We start from the raw sequence: 17,460 nt of genomic DNA on the forward strand, positions 1-17,460 counted from the left end.
ATAAATAATGAATAGAACATAGCTCCCTCTGGCTGTATCGTGAATTCCTAGCCTACATAATTTATGCACAGTGAAAGACTAAAGAAAAAAAAAATCAAACAGAAAATGTCTGGCTCTCACCCTGGAAGACTTTATAACTTGTTTTAGGATTAAATGATACACTGGTGCAATGAATAGTCATACACAGACACACATACACACACACACAAATCTCTATCTCTAGCTAAGAAAATGGAACGTCCACATCAGAAGCAAGGAAATTTTTCAGAGAAAAGAAGTATCTCTCTGCGAGACCTCACAAACCCAGAAAACTAGTCCGACCCTCAAAGTGGGCTGTAACCTGTGTCGACAAGGAGGAACTAGAGAGAGGTCCAGAGAAGAAATCTTTGTGAGATAAGACTTCATAAAAATGCCCTACCTCTGGGAGATAAAAGTGCCAATTACATGCTTATGATTTATTTGATTTTATTTGGTTTCCATAGAGAGGCCACTCTTGGTTTTGTTTTTTTGTTGTTGTTTTTTCTTCCTGGCGTCATTGAGCAATGCAGTTGACATAGAACATTGTGTAGACTGAAGTCACACAAGGTGTTGACCTGATACACTTACATGTGGCAAGGTTATGATACCCTGTTGTTAGCTAACACTCTCACTACCCTTCTTTTCTGTGATGATACCATTTAAGATCAATCCTCAAGAGGCCACTCTTAAAACATCTATGTATATGAACAAATCTAAAAACTGGTGTAAATTCCACATGTTCAAGTGTGAAAGGGAACGCCAGCTCACCTCAAGTGCCAAGTGCAGAGTGAGGCTTTGACTCTGACTCCCCTTCGCATATTACCTGGTTGATGGGAAATGGTACCACCAGGTCCTCAAGAGTCTCCTGCTTTCTCGGAGATGCACCCTCCAGTAGCCCCTTCCACGTGTGGCACTGAAAGGCCTTCCTGGAGCCCAGCCAACACCTGCTCAGAGAAGGAAGTAACGACACAAGTGAGGGTCGCCGAATGACGCGGACAATTCTTAGGATCTTTGTATAACCTAAGAGTTTAAATTTATCAACTATGACAAAATAGTTTTGGGGGCTGAAATGGGGGGGAAAAAAACCACTAATTAAATGGTAAAATGTGTTAGTAGGCTGTGAATTAGACAAAATTATGCTGCCACCTCTGTCTGGCTAAAAATCGAATCATGGAATTACCGTGGTGCAAAAAGTGAGGACATTAACGTTTAATTGCTTGGCTAAAAGAAAATGCCACAGCACGGGGGAAATAAAACTTCACCAAATAAGGATTAGATTAAAACTGGGAGCCATCACCCATGGCTTCAGTGGCTCCTGTGAGCTCCGACAGCTTTCGAATTGCTTAAATAGTTAGAAAGGTGACTGTAACATTGACCAGCAAATGACATAAATCCAGAATTAATTATAAAGGCTTACATAAGCAAAAAGAAAGGGGCTCGCTGGATCCAGGCTTATTGTGAGATGTCAGCATAATGAAATTTTAATCAGTTTGTTTATTTAAGGAAGAATTAATTGCTTATCATATTGCAGAAAATATAGTGCAGTTGTAAAGTTACCTGACTTCAGATCTTATGTAAGTGGATCACTTGTATCTTAATTTTCTTGGGCAATTTATATAGTTTTGGGGGTTTATCAGGCCTGTGTTCAGCTTGTCATATTCACTGAAATTAAGTGATGCTTATGAGATCTTTCAAGGGGCCTCTTTCATTTTTTTAGGGAAATGCCCCTTCTTTGCCATCCCCACGCCTCCTGAAATGTCATTCTTCCACCTACTATGGAGTAAGTTATTTATGGATTGTTTTTAATTTATGAAGTGGTGAGGGGTGCCATAGTTAGCTGGATGCCCCCATGAAGTCCTACAGATCAATGGTGAAGCCATCCATTTACCAATTGACTTTTAACCCTCTCTAGCTGACAAAACAGGATTTATGTTCATGCAAAGAAAATGAGCTAAACCTTTGAATATAACCGGGTTTTTGTGTGCAACCTGAGTGTACTGCCCCTGAAAATCACCTATTTCTTAGAAATAGAGAGTGGATTGGAGCTAGCACTTGCCACAGAAGAAACCATAGGGCTTTGATGTTCAAAGTCAGAATATCCATTTTTATTGTGCTTCATGCAATTTCCAGATCAGTTTCCATCAGTGGAATAACTGTCTTATATACACATTATAGCCTATCATAGTACTAAGAGTTTCTTAGCTACAAAAATGTATTCCCCTTTGGCGTTTATCCTGGAATTCAGTATAAATAACATAACCGAAAATGGGATAGAGTAAAAGATCTTTGCTTCAGGAGGACAGATTTCTATATATGACATTAGTTACTATTACATAGATTATTTGGGTAAAGATTTATTGAAACCTCCAAATCCACCCATCACTGTACCAAATAGTGCTTTGTGAGGAGTCCAAGCCTGCATATTATTAGCGTATTTCATTGAGTGCTTAGTAGATGCGAGGCACCATTGTTAAGGGCTTGATGTAGACTCTTCTTGTCTGTCCTGGTAATGTTATGAGTTAAGCATTATAATTATTATCCAAATTATAAAGAGGGAGAAACTGAGGCTCAAACTGCCAAATCACACTGTGCTGGTACAACTGTTAAGAAGTGGTATACCGTAATAATCATGTTTTTTGATTTTCTCTATTTTAGGATGCTTTCACATCTTGGAACCTTACAAACCCCAGGAGGGAAGAGACTGGACTTCCAGGGTCAGCTAATTCCTAGAGACCTCAATCAACTTGCCCTTGAGCACAGTTTTGAGATGCAAACCAGACAATTCAGAGTTCAATCACCTTCTTTGTCAACTTCTCACTGACCAAGCTATTGTTCTTTCTGCTTTTAATCACCTCAGGGCCAGGTTTGGAACAACTTGAGACCACCTCTATAGGCCAGAGTTGGCCAGAAGTTGTTTCAAACGGTCCAATCCTAAACCTGTTCAGCTGCTTACCTTGCCTCACTCCTTCCTTCCTGCTAAACTCACAATAAAAGCTCTGGTCCACACTTTCTCTATACTCCCTCAGCCTCCAGACTGACCTTGGTACTTTCCTGTGTGGACCTGTAGCAGCCAAGGGCAGGCTGCCTCACAATGGGTCACTTTGTCATGAAAATTATTTTGAGTTAAAAAGCAATCAAAACCCAGGAGATTTAGGAAAAGCACTTAACCTGCCCCTCAAATGCCTAAAATAATTTATATAGAAGACCTGCTCCAGGAACGGAACTATCATCGGAGCTATCACCATGGACAACTACATTGGGTTGTAAGCTAGGCAGGGTTAATAGGGAGGAAGCTTGCGAGGCCTGTTTGATCAAAGTCCTCTCTTTTCCAATCGTTTCAGACCTTGAGGGAACAGAAAATTCTTGCTTCCCTCACAGTCCATGTAGAGTGATGCTTGTTCCCTCATCTGGGGAACTGTGAGTAACAAACTATCTTTTCACCAATAACCATCTTCTGATCTCTTGGCCTCACCATACCTGACTAGGAACAAAATCCTGGCACATTATAAAACACGTGCCAAGGGTTGAGTCAAAGTCCTTTGACTGCATAAACTCCCCTCACTGCTTTCCAAACCCAAGGGTGGTCTTCTTCTTCCTCTTTACTTTCAATTTTAAAATAATTAAAGCTTTACAGGAAATCACAAAGAAATGTACAAGGAGCTCTTATGTGCCTTCCACCCAGCTCCACCAATGGCCACACCTTGTGCAACTAGAATTCAGTATCACAACTAAGACATTGACATTGGTACAATCCACACAACATATTTTAGACTTACCCACTCATGTGTATGTGTGTATAGCTCTGCGCAATCTTATCACATGTATAGTTTCTCTTGCTGCCACCGAAATCAAGGTGCTCAATTATAGCATCATCACAAAGCTTTCTGCAATAACTTATTTATAGTTACACCTACACCTCCCATTCCTAACCCCAGGCAACAATTAATCTATTCTTCACAGATGTTGTATGCATGGAATCATGCAGTGTATATCCTGAGATTTGTGCTTTTTCTTCCCCTCCGAATTATTTCCTTGAGATTAATACAAGTTCTTGCACTTACTCCTTTTTATTGCTGAGTAGGATTCAATAGTATGGGTTCACCACAGTTTGCTTAGCTATTCATCCACTGAAGGACATCTGGATAGTTTCCAGAGTAAAACTGGGATGGATAAAGCTATGAACATTTATGCGCAAGTTTCTGTATGATACGTCGATGGCTTCCAGTGAAACACACTTCCCGACATGCTCACCCTCACGTTGTCCTCTCCCCCTCAAATATGGGTTGGCCCAGTGAATCATATTAACCAGTAGAAGTGACACTGTGCCAATTCTGAGCCTAAAGCTTAGGAAGTTTTGCTCTGGCCCTTTTGGAAGTTAACTACCCTGAGAACCCAGTCCTATAAGGAAACCCAAGCTAACCACACAGAGAGGCCTGGGGGTGGGGGGGACAGCAGGGGAAGAATCAAGAAATCTAGGCAGAAGTGTGAACCAAGGCTACTGGCCAACCCATACATCTGCGTTCCAGCAAACCATCATCATCAACCTTCCAGCCATGTGAGTTAGCCTGCTTGGGAGTGTAGCCTTAAGCCACCCCCACAACCCCCACCCCTACCTATGCCACTGAAGAACATGAGCTACGCTTCCAAAGCACTGATCAAAAGGCAGAATTGTGGCAGATAAATAAAGTGGTTATTATTTTAAACCACTAAGTTGTTAGTAAGTTCGTCCTACCAAAAACTATACATAACAATACATAATTAGAGCGGAAATACACATCCTACTTTAACTAGGTCCTGGACCTAGTTAACATATTAGTTCTTCATTAATTTGCTAAAATCCCAGGATATTATTTTAAGTAAATGTAGTTATCAACCATACAGATTTAAATAGGTAATAGGCAACAATGCGTATTTTATATAATGTAAACATGTAGTGTATTTGGATATTCTAGAAATGCTCTGGATCTGGAGTCACAGATCAACAATCAATCCCCAGCTCTATCCCTAACATGCTTTGAAATACCACATGCCATGAACAACTGTTAGGATCAGACAAAAGAATTGATCTAAAGTTATTTCGTATGCTGTAAGACATCAAAGTATTTTGTAGTGGCTCACAATCGATTCAGTTGTTGATTGATAAATGGGTACAAAGAAAACACAGGTGCTGATTATAGTTTAAACAACACTGAATTAAAAAAAAATAAATAAAGAACACTGAATTTAGCCCACCATCACCTTTATTATCAAACTCTCACAGTATGTTCAGACATTATACAAAGTATACTATTATACTTTCATTAATTTATGCAAAACCCCATGACTTTTAATAAATTGAACATATAATTAACCTCACATGAAAGCAGAAGTGACTAGTAATAATGTAGCTAATTTGAATTAGACAAAGAATCACATTTCATTTTATTTCATAACTTTACATAACGACTACCACAGCAGAGAGGGGAGAGAATAATTAAGCTCGCGTGCCCAAATACATCTATCGATGAGTTTCAATCATCTTCTCTTTGCTCTTTTTCCTGCCAAAAAAAAAAAAAAAACCAAAAAAAAAAATTACGACTTGACAGCATCTGATGTAGTGGCAGACATACACTTTGCAAATTTTTGTTTGTTTCTAAGCTATTTTTGGCTTTCTTTCGTCATTGAGTCCAAATTAAGTGTTGGTTAATGTGGTTACATTTTACTGGAGCTACTAAAATAAGGTTACATAAAGCAGAAAATGGAAATAAAAGTTTACAACAAGCTTCATTCTGCTTTCTTTCTTTGAAGCTCAGTGGAAAGTATGAGAGCATTGCACATTCAAGGCTTTGCATATTATTAAACTAAAAAAAATTATAAAGAACATGACAAGCTGAAAGGAAAAAGAAGCACACAAGCCAGTACAAATTCTAGCTGTTGATCATTTCCCCTTCATGATATTCCCCTTCATGGTCCATGGAGAAAAGCATCACAAATTCTGCCTAATACCATGTTTCCCTAATGTCCCAAACCTGGAAAATTTAAAAAAGTGAGTTTCTTTGGGTTTATGCTGCACTAGATAATCAATTTGTGGCCGATGTTTTTCCTCACCTAATTTCTCAGTTGTTTTGGAATTCATCAAATGTGTTCGCTAGTACTCAAAGTAGATCAAAAGCAGGTCAGTGACAAAACACAAATGGAAACATTTGGTCCCAGTTAGTATGCAATTCATTTCAGAAAAATATGGTCACAAAAACTAGGTGAATGAGGAAAGACACTAAGGAAATGAACAGGCTTCCAGGTATACATTATTTGGAGGAATTCCTCAATCGTAGGCTTCCATGGTGAGGACTATTTCTCTTCTACCCAGCATTCTTCTGACAAATGACACAGTTTAAAGTTGTTTTGCTAGTTGAGATCTCAGTCTGCCACTTAAAACATCTCAGAGGATTTTGTCCATTTCCCACTAATTGTAAAAGTGAGATTGTAATAGAGAGAAGTTGAAAAAATTATTTGAATCTGAATTTTAAAAAAAATTCAAATTCATTGTTCAGTTGAGAGTATGTTGCAAATGGTTCATTCATGGAAGTGCCTAATAACACACCTATCCTACCCTGTGTTAAGCTAGCCACCTTCTGAATATATAAATTGTATCAAATTATAAAAGCTAAGTATAGAAATAATCAAATATGCTTATCGCTTTGACCAAAAGGATGCTTCTCTGATGGCACATGATTAGGCACGGATGCAAGACCCTGGTGGTTACAATAAGTATTTGATGAATTGCTTAAATTCTCCAAATTATTTTATTCATTTTTACAAATGTGGGCATCACCACTACATCATAGGTTCTCCAATTGTAACAAAAAAAGATATGTCTTAAATAACTGTATTAAAAAAAAATTGGGGGCACCTGGATGGCTCAGTGGGTTAAGCATCTGCCTTCGGCTCAGGTCATGATCCCAGGGTCCTGGGATGGAGCCCAGGATAGAGCCTGGGATTCAGCCCTGGATGCAGCTCCCTCCATGAAGCCCCAGATGGAGCCCAGCTTCATCCTGCTGGGCAGGGAGCCTGCTTCCGCTGCTTTCCTTGCTAGTGCTCTCTCACTTTCTCTCAAATAAATAAACAAATAAAATCTTTAAAAAATTTCAAATAGTAGTGAAATTAAGAAGGGAATACTTTACTCTTAAATTTCTCTAATATTTCATTTACAGATCCACACCTCTAATAGATTCTGAGTATAAATCTTTGATCTTAAAAAATTTCATCTAGATTTTAGATATACATTTAAGGGTGGTCTAGATCTCTCTTTGATCATAGGCTCTTAAGTTACTAAGTGCTGTATACACAATATTAAATACAGTATATTAGAGCAGAGAGTGGATATGAGTATTTGGCAACTAACTAGTCAAACTTCAGATATGTTTATTTAATTTAATAAAACTGTTTAGTTGGAGGAAGAAAGCAACTTTTGAAGAGCAAAGCTATTTTGGATTAACTTTCTAAAAACTTCAAAAAATTAGTTGTAGTATTTTCCTATGTTGCTTTTAGCCTTAAATATTATGGCAACAGAATCTTTTCCATCCCTCAAATTGTCAAAAAACAAAAACTAAAACAAGCAACCAATCAAACAAACAAAACTACTCACCTGTATTTTCTTCTAATCCTTTAGTATTTTTGTTTTCTACCATTTAAATTATTATTTCACCTGGGACTTAACTTTATGTAACTTAAGTTTTATTCATATTTTAACCAGTTTTCCCTAACTCTATAATCAAATAAAATGCTATTTCCGCAGTGCTTTTGAAATGCCACTCTTACTAAAAACTACTTCCCTGCATCTAATCTCTCTCTGACCTCACCCATCTTTTCAGACCATTTCATACTGGAGCCATTGCTGCAGCTCTCTGTGGACTCAGATCTGAGGGTAGTTTGTCTCCTCTGAAAACAAATCTCTCCTTTTCAGCCCCAGGACTTCCTCCACCACAGTGGCATAGGACGCATGGTGAAACTACTCAGCCACTAGGACACACACGCAAATCTGTAGGTATAAGTGAATAGTACCCTTGACCAAGGACAACCCCTGATCAGTGTGTGGGACAGGAGACCAGATGATACACTACTTTTCTGGCTTCGTCAGTGACAAAGATGTATTGTACATGGCTCCTCAGAGTATCCCCAGTGGGACCAGTTCCGGCTGCCCATTTGAGTTATCAGCCAAATAATGCTATATTGGCTTTGCCTCTTTCCTTGTTTCAATCTTCCAAGTCTCCAGCTCCTATCCCTTGGGATAATTCCTTGCATGCAATAAATTATCTGGATGCAGTAATTTGTTTTAAACTGATTTTAAAGCAAACCAAAGGGGCACCTGGGTGGATCAGTGGTTGAGTGTCTACCTTTGGCTCAGGGCGTGATCCCAGAGTCCTGGGATTGAGTCCCACATCAGGCTCCCTGCAGGGAACCTGTTTCTCCATCTGCCTATGTCTCTGTCTCTGTCTCTCCACCAGTGTCTCTCATGAATAAATAAAAGTCTTAAAAAAAAAAAACAAGCTAAGAAAACCATCATTTATTCTTGATTCTGTTTCTTGACCTGATTCTGTACCATTAAACTGTCCTTTCATGGCTTTATAACATATTTGAATACCTGTTAAGGTAATTGTACATACACTATACTTTATTTGAAAATTACCCTGGTTGCTCTAGTGACTTATCTTTTTCAGATTAATTTTGAACCATTTAAACAACTCCAAAGTCGCATTCATTTTTCAAATTGGAAACTAATTTATTTCTCTCCAATTTCATATCCCTCTAATTATCAGCTGTATGGATTTGTGGGGTTATTTTTCTTAATGCCCCCATATCCTCTTTTACGAGTTAAAGGAAATAATTCCTTCTTCACTGAGTTGATATGAATAATAATCAGGTTATACACACACATATTAATAATTACACAGTTGCTGACATTTAGTATACCCTAAACATTCACAATGGATTATATATATTCTGATATCACAATAATATTAAATCTCCTAATCTATAAAGATAGCATATTGTTTCATGACTGAAAGGAAACCTCATATTCCACAGTAAAATCTAGTATTTTCCTTTTTATAGTCCTATATTTTTTCTGTAAAACTTTTCTATGATTTTTGGGGTATATTTTAATGACAATTTTGGATGAGATAATATTAATGTCATTTTCCATCTAATTAAAATGAAAATGTTATGTTTATTCAGCTGTGCTTAATGCTTTGTATATGCTACATCAATTATTTATTCTTATAACAGTTGTTTGAGATGAGAACTATTATTAGTTCTATTTTACAGATAAAGAAAAAGACACAGAAAAGTTGAATATTATCCCCCAGCTAGTAAAGAACTAATTCCAAATTTAGTTCAAGGCTAATCTTGATCTTATAAGAAAACAATTGATCATTCTATATTGTTTTTATAACAAGTGACCAACAACTTACATTTGTTATATATACTTATTTTTGTTAGTTCACTTGCTTTTTAAAAAGATAATCATATTAATTCTAGTTACTGATATCTTCTTTCTAATATTTATCTTTGTAATGATTTTCTGAACAAATAGAGCTTCGATGAATTAAAAGCAACACATTTTCTAACTCATATTTCATGTTGTTAACAGAAATAAAAGACAAATGTTCTAGGGAGAGAGTACCTCCCCATTTCTAAATCTAAAATATTTTGCTAAATCTGTTTGCCAAACCCTGAACACCTAAGAGTTCCCCCATCTTTTCTTTAAAAATAAGATACCGCCACCACCATATAATTGTCCCAACCTCATCTTGTAGACATTTTCTGATGCTTGGCTTGGAAAGGCAAACTCTAAGATACTCAGGAGCATATGGCAGGGAAAGGTGTTTGGGATCAGGTTAACCACCTTTCCCACCCAGGACACCACATTTGGCTCACAGTTCCCCTCCAGATGCTTCACACAAACCAAAGGACAGGTCTGGAGTCCAAGTTCTGAGAGAGCAGCTTAATTTCCAAAGGGCACATGACTAAGAGGTAACTTGAATTTTCCAGTAAGTCCTTTGCCTTCTTTTCCCTTCAAATTCATAGACGGCAATATTGAAATTGAGGCCCTGCATGGTGATAGCTCCTTCCCGATGAAACTTGGTTATTCACAAGACCCAAGGCATTGAGCCAACAGACTGATTCTCAGACAGTCTCCACATTCCCTCCTATGAGCCAGGGAGAGCAAAGAACAGCACCCATGTGTAAAGAAGGAGCAGATCTGACCTCAAAAGCAAGCCAGATGAAAGTGAGAAATGACATCAGCAAGAGAAAATTGCAATAATTCATCAAAGTCATTCCATGGTTGTTTTATTGAATGGTTTTCCCAGGTGACTGATTTGTGTCCATTCATAAGATTCAGATATCAGGACCTTTGCAACTCATTTGCTCCATGTTCTAGCATATTTCCTTGAAGCTCTTTCTCAAACTGGTGATAAGTGTTTCTACAGCCTCAAGAAGGTTAAATGAGTCTATGTAGGGTTTTTGAAAGGAGGAAAAAAATATTGTTTGCTCTCATTAAACTTTGTTGAGAGCCACAGGACAAAAATGATTTTATGGTAACCTCTCCCCACTTAAAAAAAAAAAAAAAAAAAAGCCCACTACATTGTGAGCAACTATTTGGTGATAGAATGTTAGGAGGTATATATGTATTATTCCTATATTTAGACAATCCACTAATCTGTTTAAAACAAAAACAAAGCTCAAAACTCCATCTTATAGATGTATAAATGGAGAAAATGGAAACAGAGCACTACATGTCTCCTGTAGACATAAATGATGTCTATAAATATATATCAAAGATATCTTCTTTTCTTTTAAGATTTTATTTATTTATTCATGAGAGACACTGAGAGAGAGACAGAAGGAGAAGCCTGATGCAGGACTTGATCCCATCAAAGATGTCTTCTGATAAAGGAAAATACTATAATACCATAAAAGCCAGTCTATTATTTATTGATCTCTCAATAATGTATAAAATGTCAACACTGCCCCACAGGTCTACAATCTTTCCATGATGGAATCTATGATCCTCTGTTAACAAATGTGTGAAACAATAGGACAATTTCCATTAGACACAACAACAAAAATAAATGAAAGAAGGACACAACTCTAATTGAAAGTTCTAAGAATAGGAACTGTCCCTGTTTTAGTGAAAGTAGATTATCCGGCCACCAAATTAAATCAAATACTCATTGTCTCTCTCAAATACAGTCCTCTGAGCTCTTTTGGGAAAAAAACAAAAACAAAAACAAAAACAAAAACCGCGGTGCTCGGAGAGATCAGAAAAGAGAATGGTAGCTTTGGCAAAACCCAGGAAGACAGAGGGGCCTAGGAGGAGTTTCAGGGGAGCAGGAGGGCAAGGTGAAGAAGGATTTAAGAGATGTGTGCATCCAGGTGAGCACCGAAACACACGCAGCCATGCGATTTTTATAAGGGAAACGACTTTTCAGAGAAATAAAATATAGAAGTGGCTAGTCTTGGTTTAAGGAATAACAGAAGGCCCAAATTAAATAGCATTTTATTAGCTTTTTAAGTGGAGTGACTCAAACATGACTTGTTTTAAAAACATAAGACATCCAATTAACCCGACTTCTGAGCCTGACATTTAAAGGGCCACTGATCTTAGGAGGGATAGGCCCCTGGAGGTTTCTGGAATCGATCCGTAATTGGTAGTGCAAGCGCACACAGATGCTCCCTTAGGGTATGCGTATTTGCACACGCTCAGACATGCACCTAGGCTATGAAATGGCCTGCTTTGCCACAACCCACTGCTGATGAGAACACCCCACCCCCCAGGGAGGAGGAGGGGGGCCAAGCGGATGAAAGTGAATTGGCGCTAAGCGCCAGGATGCAGGAGGGGATGAAAGATGCTGAGTGTCTGCCCTGGGCTCCCCAGCCTTGGGCCTCCCCAGGCCTACCCCGCCCCCCCCCAGGGCCACAGCTCCCCGGGTCCCTCCATAGCCGAGTGGAGCCGTTGGGCTGATCCCAGAGCCCCCATACACAGCCTTCCTTTCACCACCTTCCGTTTATACAAAGACTGGCTTATCCCAATTTTTTTTCCCCTGTTGCCTTTGCAATGAAAAGCTCTCCACGCGCAGCCTAATAAAGTTCTACGCCTACCCCCACCCCCAGCCCCCAAATCCCTGCCAAAAAAAAGAAAGGGAGACTTAAACCTGGAACTCATTTAGCTAAAGGGACTTTAGTTAACAAGAAAGTTACCCATCATGGACTGCAGGTAACACCTCCCGTGATCCTAAATCCATTACCTGGAGACTTACCCAGGCTGAGTTTGATTTTATGAACTGTGAGGTTGCAATGTTGAAAGTCTGCAAATTGGACATAAATTGGACGCAAAAGACTGGGGGAGCCGAGTGATTTTCTCTCTAACGGTGGAGCAGGCTCTGGCTCTCACCGGGGGATTCCTGTAATCTGGAGCGCTTCCAGGGATGAGTGCCTGGGTCCCCACGTCTCTCAATCTGGGACTTCCCTCAACCCCCCCCCCATACCCACCCCGCAAAAGAAGGTTTGACTCCAACTCAAGCGGCCCCACCAAGAACAACCTGTGAATCAATCAATTCCTCTGCTGGAGGAATGTGCATGAGCGTGCACACGTGCACACACGCGCACCCAGGTCTGAGATCAGTAACAGAAAATGAGTTTTCTCCTACTCCTTGCCCCCTACTGTCAACAACGTCTGCTGGTGTTTTTGACTGGACCACTTTTCATCCGCCCCCTCGCTTGTCATTTTTCACAATTGTGTTTCAGAGAGCACAGCTGATGGCCATGAGGTATGCGGTCACGACCGGCTTCTGGGTTTTAAGGAACACCACGGTGGCTTTCAGATTAGCCATACCTTCTGCTTTCCATTTCATTGAGCATTGATTGATTTTTTTTCCTCTTTTTTACTTTGTTCACTTATTTATCCATTTAATTTTTACTTTAGGGAAGGAGCTAAGGATGGCCCAGAGATCAAAGCCCAGGAAGGCCCACATGTGTCCTAACTGAAGTAGAAGGCCAGGTATAACTAATTATGTAATAGAGATAAAACAGGAAGATGCAGGGAGGGAGAGATTAAATCCACCTGGAAGTTGGGGTGGAAAAAAAAGTATGAGTCTGGGCTTCAAAAACTGAATTGCAGTTCTCCAAAAGGAAAGTGGTGTTGGTCTCGGGTGGAGAGTAAAGATACGTATCCCCGGGCAGAGAGAGGGATTTTAGGGAGATGGCCAGAGAAAAGTTCATGGGATGGCCATTGGAGTGACATGACCATGGTCCCTAAACACAGGGGAGGAGAGGAATAACAAGGGATAAAAGTCTGAACATGTCCTTATGGCCGAACCCAAATGCCATGCTGACAGGTTTGCACTTTATTCCATATGGAATAGTAGAAGTTTCTAGAATATTGACAACATTGAGAAGTATATCATAAGCTTGTGTATAAAAATGTGCTCAAGGCAACAACAGCATACATGTGTCTCAAATGCATAAACCGACCATAGTTCAAACGATGGCACACTATATAATATTTTAAACAAAATAAATAGATCAAATGCTTTTCTGAAGTGAAGTAAATTTTTTTTAAATTGTGTATGACCTATCATTATTAACATTCAAAATCTAAAAGAACACATGAAGTATGTTTTTATGGATTCCCTGATGGTAAAAAGTACCTGTGAGGAGGTCGAAGGGAACATGGATACATCTGCGATGTTTTACTTTTTTTTTAATAAACAAAGCATAAAGTTGGAATCTCAAGCCAATATGACGAGATAGTCACAACTCTTTTATGTGGGCTCTAGGCACTTGGATATGAGTGTTTTCTGAATTTTCCATAGGACTTGAATATTTTGTAATTTTTAAAGGGCAAATTCCTAGATCTCTTTTCCTCCACACACTTGCTGCTTCTGCTCAATCTAAAGCTTCCCCAAATATTTCTGAGAGTCTTGGGGAGCATCTCACATATGGTCATAAATAAACGTGGTCAGTCACCTTGGATGTCCCTTGGGTAGTTCTGTTCCTATAGGAGGGACCAGGGCTGCTTCCCTGTCTCTCCCCATGCCTCAATGAGTGCCAGTATCTTTCTTAGCTCTGACAGCACTTATTGATTTTTATTTTATTTTTTTTTGGGGGGGGGGGTAGGTGAGATGGGCAGAGGGAAAGTGAGAGAATCTTAAGTAGGCTCCACACCCAGCACAGAGCCCAATGCAGATCTCGATCATGACCTGAGCTGACATCGAGTCAGATGCTCAACGGACTGAGGCACCCAGACACCCCTGAAACATATTTTGGTTCCAAAAGCTCACCAGGCACCACAGAGAAATGAAAGCAAGTAACCTTTGGTCTTTTGTGTTACCCACAGTTCACAGGATACCAAGCAGTGATTATTTTGCTCTTAGGGTATAAAAATTTTTTAGTAAAATAGATCTTCTAGCTTTAGTTGTACAGTGTTCCTCTGGATGAAGCTTCTAAATCCAGTAGGCTAATCACAGGCTCCTGGCTGAACTCAGAATCATCTGTCATCTCTGACAACTCAGATTTTATTACTTGATCAAGCTTTACTTTTTAATTCTTTATTTCCCACAAGATGAGTTTCTCCCAAAGGCTCCCCAAGCCCACCTACAGATAAATGTCTTGTCATAACTGCCCATCAGTTTCAACGACATGCCCAGACATAGTTTAGGCTCAAGTTGGGTTCTCCCCTACACCAGGAAGTTTATTCTGGCAGAAGAATGTGGGACAGGCTGGAAACAGGAAGAGGCTGGAGTCAGGGAGGCCGGGCAAGAAGGAGCTACTGCAAATATACAGGCACATTTTTATTTTCACATTTAATCATTCACAGGCAGTCTTCCCTTGTGATGTACCGTGGGTGCACTACAGCACACATATTCTATCTGTACACACTGCAGTGGGGTGTTCTCTACTTCGTCAATCTGAAAATCAATGCATTGAGAAACTGAGCCTTCAGAGGAGTATCTCATGAGGTTCCTTGACTCTCCCTCATCTGCAGGTATGGCCCTGAACCAGAAAACCCTCTGGAAGATAACAGAGGGATGAGGAAGAAGGATGAAAGAGGTGATTCCAAACATTACATAAGTGTTGTCTTTACATATGCCTTTACATAGTTGGCGATCTGAACTCTTTATTGTACCCAGGACCACTACTTCGAAAACCAGTGGTGTAAAAGCAACCAAACCCAAACAGCTATGGGACATATTTAGAATCACCGATCAGGCCCACCTTCTCTCATTATTTATTAAAATGTCGAGTTCTAAAAGCCAATGCCTACAGATCTCATGGATGGAGCCTTGTTGACCTCAACTGGTCTTAGGCATGGTTCCAAGGAGAACCTCAACTGGTCTTAGGCATGGTTCCAAGGAGACCTCAACTGGTCTTAGGCATGGTTCCAAGGAGAATGAAGACAAGATAAGAAATAAGCAAACTTTCTTTTTTTTTAAGATTTTATTTATTTATCCATGAGAGTCCTAGAGAGAGAGGGGCAGAGACACAGGCAGAGGGAGAAGCAGGCTCCGGGCAGGTCTCGATCCCGGGTCTCTAGGGTCGCGCTCTGGGCTGAAGGCAGGCGCTCAACCTCTGAGCCACCCAGGCATCCTGCAACCTTTCAATATTGCCTTGAAGTAGATAAATAGCTCCATTTGATTTGTTCCCTTTAGTACAAAGGCCAGTGTTTTAGGTGAACGCTGTTTTCTCCCCAGTCTCATTTGCAAATGTGTTAGGTTTCTACAGTTCTGGATGCTCGCTGTATTACTGTAGGAAAACTGCATCCACCACTGAAGAGACTATAGCACAGCATACATCTGAAAGTATTCTCTTTTAATATCCTCACAGTACAACCAATAACAGATGGAGTTGGCTGGAGCACATGGTTGATTCCAGTCTTAAGCATATTTATGTGGACCGCACAAGCGAATAACTGGGCCCTAACTCAGCCAATTGCTACCTAGCAGGCTATGAGAGCTCTTTTCTAATGTTTTCAACTACTGTCATTGCTACTGTTATAAGCCAACAAAACAATATTTCAATACGGTTCCCCTATGTCACTTGCCATCATAGTATTTTAGGGATGGCCCAGGTTTCTCATAAGCCCTGTTTTCTTTTTAAACTATTGGGGAAATGCAAGAACTTCATCCACATGGCATGAGGACAACCCTTCTCCACTTTTCCCTTTGATTTTGGTGTAACCGAGCCAATCAATAAAGCTGGATTATCAGCAATATCTTCATTGCGAGGCAGGAGAAATCAACTTTGACCACAATATGATTCCTTTGAATTTCTTTGTGTCCCAAATGCAGTTGAAAAAGGCATGACGATAGCCAAACTGTGGAAGGAGCCTCGGTGTCCAACGAAAGATGAATGGATAAAGAAGATGTGGTTTATGTATACAATGGAATATTACTCAGCTATTAGAAATGACAAATACCCACCATTTGCTTCAACGTGGATGGAACTGGAGGGTATTATGCTGAGTGAAGTAAGTCAGTCGGAGAAGGACAAACATTATATGTTCTCATTCATTTGGGGAATATAAATAATAGTGAAAGGGAATATAAGGGAAGGAAGAAGAAATGTGTGGGAAATATCAGAAAGGGAGACAGAACGTAAAGACTGCTAACTCTGGGAAACGAACTAGGGGTGGTAGAAGGGGAGGAGGGCAGGGGGTGGGAGTGAATGGGTGACGGCACTGGGGGTTATTCTGTATGTTAGTAAATTGAACACCAATAAAAAATAAATTAAAAAATAAATAAATAAATAAATAAATAAATAAATAAATAAATAAATAAAAATAAAAAAAGAAAAAAAAAGAAAAATGCATGACGAGGTGCTTGAGCTTCTACGGTTAACTCTACCTCTCTCTTTCACAAAATAAAACAGCGTTCCATTCTTACACAAGGAAATTTTAAGGAGTCCACTGTTGTGGGAGGTCAACATTATCAATAATGTAATTAAGCTTCTTAAGAAGAACTGGATAATTGTCTAAGCAATTGCCAGCTCAAATAATGATAAAAGTGAAATCGAGTCGTCTGCTGCAGGGTGTAAGCTGAGTAGCGGTGGTAGTTGGGGAAGGCAGTTCCCTCTGCTATTTATTTATCATATTTACCGGACTCTCCCATTGCAGGAAAAGCCCGAGGGCACAGTTAGGAATGGCTAAATGTGGTGGCATAGAAGTTACCTTTTTATCTATTTATTTTTTCTTTCTGTATCTTACAAGGACATGTAAATACAGGAAAAGCTATCAGAAGTAGTTGTGTTGCTCAGGCTGCTTTATGGGCTGTTGTTGTGTATAGCTGGGGGGTTTTCAGCCCCCCTAAAAACACTAGGACCAACTTCTATGAACATAAAGGATGTTCTTGGGCTTTTATTGTCACAGTACAAGCTGTGCTTTCTGCCTGAATCCAGAACCAAGAA

The 17,460-nt window shown here is 39.6% G+C and overlaps 1 long non-coding RNA gene across 5 annotated transcripts in view; it reads right to left on the bottom strand.

The window, feature by feature from the left end:
• Positions 1-17,460, bottom strand: part of LOC144286936 (uncharacterized) — a 571,272-nt gene that overhangs the window by 23,688 nt on the left and 530,124 nt on the right. For 3 of the 5 annotated variants that reach the window (XR_013354885.1, XR_013354888.1, XR_013354886.1), the window contains one exon: positions 5,241-5,555. This is a non-coding gene — a long non-coding RNA (uncharacterized LOC144286936). Of the gene's footprint in view, positions 1-786; positions 963-5,240; positions 5,556-17,460 lie in introns of those variants that run through there. The other 2 variants (XR_013354884.1, XR_013354881.1) reach the window with 2 other exon arrangements.

Source organism: Canis aureus, chromosome 16 (genome assembly GCF_053574225.1).
Source record: "Canis aureus isolate CA01 chromosome 16, VMU_Caureus_v.1.0, whole genome shotgun sequence".
NCBI lineage: Eukaryota > Metazoa > Chordata > Mammalia > Carnivora > Canidae > Canis > Canis aureus.